This window comes from Phoenix dactylifera, chromosome 5 (assembly GCF_009389715.1).
Source record: "Phoenix dactylifera cultivar Barhee BC4 chromosome 5, palm_55x_up_171113_PBpolish2nd_filt_p, whole genome shotgun sequence".
NCBI lineage: Eukaryota > Viridiplantae > Streptophyta > Magnoliopsida > Arecales > Arecaceae > Phoenix > Phoenix dactylifera.
This window is the reverse complement of record NC_052396.1, coordinates 15,280,547-15,286,644: the sequence shown is the minus strand read 5'-3', so window position 1 is coordinate 15,286,644 and position 6,098 is coordinate 15,280,547.

Here is a 6,098-nt window from a genome sequence, read left to right as displayed (position 1 = left end):
CAAATCTAACAGTTTGGCAGAGGGTGGGGCTGACATGCCACCCGACGACCTTAGATCAAGACCCTTCACCAGGATCAATTCAAAATCACTATAAAGGGTCCGTACTAGATCTATCTACCATAGAGAGAGAGTAGAAAGAGAAAGTTTGGTAGAAAGAAAGTCCAGTGAGAGAGAGAATCTCAATCTGAATTCAATCAGGGTCTGGGTTTGGTTGTCAATGGCACACTCAACCTAGATCAATTAACATATCTAGCCATGAATCAAGAAAGAGAAACTTTGTAAAGAGAGAAATAAGAGAGTGAATAAGAGAGAGAAAGCATAGGGATGAGAGAGAAAAGAGAGTAGGAGATAAGAGAGGAAAGTTGAACTCTCACTTTCTGTCTCTATTTTGTTTTTTTCTTCTTTTTTTCCCTCATTTTCTTTGGCGAAATAGGAGAACTTCTCCCCACGATTAGCACTGAAACAAGTCTGTGGTGGTGCCTCAGGTCAAAGGGCTCACGGCCGCCCACTATGGATGGTAGCCGATGGTCGGCAGCAAGGTAGAACAGACCGAAATAAGGCACTCCTATTTCAAACAGTTTTTCAGCAATTCGCTAGCCCAAAACTCAACTAAACATGGCTAGCGAGACAGAGGAAGAAAAAGAAGACTAACCTCGGTCCGGCGGCTCCTTCCGGCGACAAATCGAGGAAGACGATCGGAAGAGAAGCTCGGAACTAGTGGCTCGATCTCGATGAACTCGAAGGAGGAGGAAGGGAGTCTTAAATAGATTCTCCTAGCCTTATCCGGCCGGTCTCCAGATTAGGATAAACTTCCGATCGCCGCGATCGGGAGGGAATCCTCATCACAATTGGAAGGGAGGAAGAAGATTTCAGCCAGAGTCTTCCTCCCTATTGCCCTCACGTCATCGCACGTAAGGTTGGCGCAAATGTGGCTGGGCCGGTGTTGCCCAGAGATGGTCACCCAAAGGGGGGTGAATTGGGTGTTTTAAAACTTTTTGACTAATTAAAGCAAAACACACAAGTGTATGTGCAAAGGTAAAACTAAAGTAGCAATCACAGTCAAACGCAAACACACAAAGATTTATAGTGATTCGGAGCTTCCACTGCTCCTACATCCACTCCCCAAACACCTTTGGGAATTTCCACTATAATCAGCGATTACAGTACGGTAGTTTTGCGAGTTCACTACCCAACTCGTTGTTTTACCCCGGGCTAACAACGAACCCTACAACCCCCCAATTTAACCTAGGCTTGGGACGCCTATCCCTTGTTCCAAGTCTCTTGACTGGAACAAGCACAATAATCAATGTTTTACAAAAGATTTGAAAGCTCTTAAGAAGCAAATATAACAATGAGAAATATTGAAACCCGGAAGAACCCTTTTAGCCATTGGAAGCGTGGGAAATGGTGGTTCTTCCGATGTGGATCGCGTTGGCTTGAATGTGAGCTTTGAATGCCAAGTGGGAGTGAGTGGTTGAGCACGAAATCAGTTGGGAAAACTTGAATGCACTTGATTTCTCCTCTTGAAAGCTCTAACTCCCTTGAACCTCTTTTTCTTTCTTCTCTCTTGAATGATCTTGTGTTGGGTTGGTGAGAATATCTAGGAAGGCACTCAAGAGCTCCCCTTTTATAGACCAAAAAGCAAATATAGCCGTTAGACACAAAGATATGGAAGTTTGAAATTCAAACAAACCTTAAAAAGTGTGTCAGTCGCGTCCCAGGCGCTCCGGAGACGTCTCCGCTTCAACGCGAGACGTCTCGGCTGTATAAACTTTCTTTTGACGTTATTTGGGGTCGACTCTGCGCTTTACGGGGACGACTCCGCAGAAGGACTCTTTGACTTCTTGTTTTTCTGTTTTTCTGAAAGAGTCGGCTCGGCACTTTACGGGGACGTCTCGGGATGTTTACGCTTTTTGCATGGGGACGACTCCGCTGCCTCGGGACGACTCCGCTTTTTTATCTCTGAAAAATATGTCCTCTGGAATTCTCTGAGAGAGTCGACTCCGCTCTTTCAGGGGACGTCTCGGCAGTTCTGTCAACGAAAAAACACACCCTCTAGAATACCCTGAGAGAGTCGACTCCGCACTCTCTGGGGACGACTCGGAAAGTCTGCTTTTTACTTGCGGGGACGACTCCGCTTCCTGTGGAGACGACTCGCGCGCATCCCTTGAAATCGGCCTTTCTGCCGCCTCTGAGAGAGTCGACTCCGCAGTGTTGGGAGTCGACTCCGACCCTGCGAGACGCCTCGCCAGGTGCCGGGGACGTCTCCAGACGTGCCAATTCTGCCTGTTTGTGCCAGAGACGTCTCTGAGACGACCCGGAGACGTCTCGGCTGTCCCTGATCTGTTTTCTTCATCTCAAAAATTCTTCAATAAATTCTTGAAAAATATGGGAACTTGCCTAGACATTTCTTAACAATATTCTTAGTTAATCACCTGAAATCCTCAAGTAAATTGTTAAGATAAATGGAATTAAACTCTAGTGTTTTGTATTCATCAAAATCCATTAGGGGGTCAACAATCTCCCCCTTTTTGATGATGACAAAACACTGAGTATATGCAAAATTCGAAATTTAAATATATACACAGTATTTGATCAGATGTACAAGTATTGTGTTATGGTTAGAGCTAGATACAGTGTGCATAATTCAAAATGGTGAAGTATTGATGCTAAAGACAATTGAAGGCTAAGTACTTTTTGACTCCCCCTTTCTTTTCCAGAAGGGCAATTATCTTACAGCCAATATTCTTCAATTTTGTCTTTTCTAATTCAACTTTTAAGTATGAGTGTAAATTTTGCATTCCATTTTTAGGTTCTATTCCATATACTTCATATACTCCATATATAGGTTCTATATATCTACTCCCCCTTTTTGTCATCAACAATGAAGGGGACAAATTATTCTTAGGTACTTAAAACACAATTTCTAGTGGAATTCAGCATGTGACCATGATTCACTTAAGGATATTCAAGTTATGCTCCCGCTGTCCAAGTTATGTCTATTAATGAATGCAGCATTCATTTCACTCCCCCTTTGTTTTGGAATTCATTTCAGACCTTTTTTTGTTTAAAATAGTTATTACAAGATGTGCTCCCCCTGTTTTATATGCATTGATAAGTTGTGTCAAGTTTGAACACTTAAGGTATGTTATGAGATTTTTATGGCACATCACAGAATCACATACACAAAGTTTCAAAGGAATTGTATGACATTCATATATCATTGCAATCATTTGAAGTCATTACAAAGTTAAGAGAGGAAATCATTACAAGTATTGATTCCTAATACAAAAGAAGTTTCAAAATGAGCCTAGGGTTTTACAAAACAGATGAACCCTAGATTTTTTACAAAATGTCCCTCATCGGCGACGTTGTTCAATAGCCCTAGCAGCTGCCTCTATAAATGCATTTATTGAGTCCAGTAGAGTTTTGAACTGATCTCCTTGAGATTGATGGAAGGTTGCTACTAGTGCTTCAAACTCGAGACTTGCCCTTTCAATTTTTCCTTTAAGTTGGGCAGCCACGGTGCCCAAATTGCCTCCAGGGCTCGTCAACTCTTGAAGACCATCTGATATGATCTTCAGTTTCTCCTGTAGCTCAATTGATCGTATAGTTTGGAGGGTACCCACATGAACCAACTCTGATGCTGTAGCTTCTACCTGAGTTTTGATCTCCTTCAATTCTTGTAGAAGCCCTTCATGTGAGGTACGAAGAGGAGCCAACTCAGCAGTGATCAACGATCTCATCTCCTCTCTCATCTGCTGGCATATCACAGATGCTAGAGTGTGCATCTGTTCATCTGACAGGGAGAAGGATCCACTGACTGGAGGAGGAGGAGGCATGGATGTGGAAGGTCCAGCTGAGCTGGAGGGTACATCAGGAAAGCCCATATGGCTATGTGGAGGAGAGTGGTGGTCTGGCTCCTGATGTGGGATCTCAGGCTCTAGGATTTGAGATTTTCTTTTTGGTACCTTAACCCATGATCCATCTACCTTGTGAAACTCCATTCTATGCATTGTACTTTCATTGCAGTAGTCGGTGTTTCTTAAGAGTTTTGCAGGCTCATTTTCAGGAATGGAAACTTTGAAGTGTTTGAATAGTAAAGTGAAAATCATCCCATATGGTATGCTAAACCTAGAATACCTATGACATATAGAGATGTAGTTTAACATAAGTCTAGGGAGGTTTAGGGGGATCCCTAGTAAGATGTGGTGCATGATAACTAAATCTCGCTCCGAAACGAAATCGAAGCGGCCGGTTTTTGGGAATAGGACCCGGTTAACAATGCTCAAGAGTAATCTCATCTCGGCATTGAGGTCTTGGGAGTTAACCACATCAAGAGGGCCGCAGTCCTCTCGTCCTAAAACTAAGTTTAGGGCAATTTTCCTTTGAGGGTGTGAGGTCGGAGCCTCACCATATTTAGGAATTTGTAATACACTAGATAGAACATCCTCATTAATCTCTATCAATGTCCCTCGGACATATCCAGTGTACCCCGAGTCCCCTAAGGCCATGTTGCTAAACATTTCCCTAACTAGGCCGGGATAGGTTGATGTATTTAGGGTACAAAGGTATTCCCAACCTTGGGCCCGGAGTCTCTCTCCAATAGAGAACCCCTCATTTGCTAGAAACTGAAAGTCGATGTACCTATCAGTGGTTACTGTGCGATTTGCACAGGAAAGGGTCGTGGTTGGCGGAGCAACCGGAGGAGATGGCGCGGAAGGCTCTTCCCTCCGTTCCTCGCCGTCGGTCGCTACCCTAGGACGCCTCCCACCCGTTCTCCTAGCTCTCTTAGGTGCCATGAATCAAAAACCCTAGGGAAATGGGGAGATTTTGGTTCGGTTTGAGGTGGAGAGCAAACGGAGGCTAGGATTTTTTGTTTTTGTCGGGGACAAAAGAAGATAGCTCGGGTCGGCTCGAGCTGTTTCACCTATTTTAAAAACCCTCGTTCGGTCCCCGAGACGTCTCCACGACTAGCGCGAGACGTCTCGCCGGGGGGACGTCTCTGTGATTTGCCAGAGACGTCTCCGGCACTGAAAATTTTCTGAATGATTTCTATCTTTTCCCAATTTATTTTATTTAACCACACTAATCAACATGATTTCTTTTGGTGTATATAGAGTGAGTTTGTTTGTGATCCTCCCCTTTAATAATACACCCTATAAAAGTTTGATAATGATTTTTGAATTATTAATATTGAAATGAGGAATGTTTGACTAAATTTCGAATACCTATGAAATAGGCTCTGAAAATATCTCCATGAAGAGTCCAAGGGAGGGTAACCATCCTCCGGAAAGTCAAACAATTCGTTATTTAACTTAGATAGATTTATGCTTTCACTTAATAGATGCTAGGTTTGCTATTTCTGACCTTGTGGTGGATTACTAGCTTGAGTAGTAAAGCATTGCATTACAAGTTCAATTTATTTGCTAGGATCAAATAAGCATAAAGCATTCCTTAAGAAGTTGAACCTATCTTTACAAAGGGGCTTTGTAAGGATATCGGCCAATTGATTTTCAGTACATACATACTCAATCATCACATCATTTTTCAGCACATGATCTCTTATAAAGTGATGCCTAATTTCTATGTATTTTGATTTGGAGTGTTGGACAGGATTCTTTGTTAAATTAATTGCACTTGTATTATCACATCTAACTGGTATGTTGTCCATTTTGATACCGAAGTCTTCGAGTTGTTGCTTAATCCAAAGCACTTTGGCACAACAGCTCCCAGCTGCAATGTATTCAGCCTCAGCTGTGGATAAGGCCACTGAATTCTGTTTCTTGCTAAACCAAGAAACTAAATTAGCACCCAAGAATTGACATATGCCACTTGTGCTTTTTCTGTCGAGTTTGCACCCGGCAAAGTCAGCATCGGAATAAGCAATTAAATTTATGTCAGATTGCTTAGAATACCATAAGCCTACATTAGATGTCCCTACTAGATATCTGAAAATTCTTTTAACAGCTTGCAAGTGTGATTCCTTAGGACATGCTTGGTATCTAGCACACATGCAAACACTGAATAATATATCTGGCCTACTAGCAGTAAGGTAAAGTAAAGAGCCTATCATACCTCTGTACAATTTGCAGTCT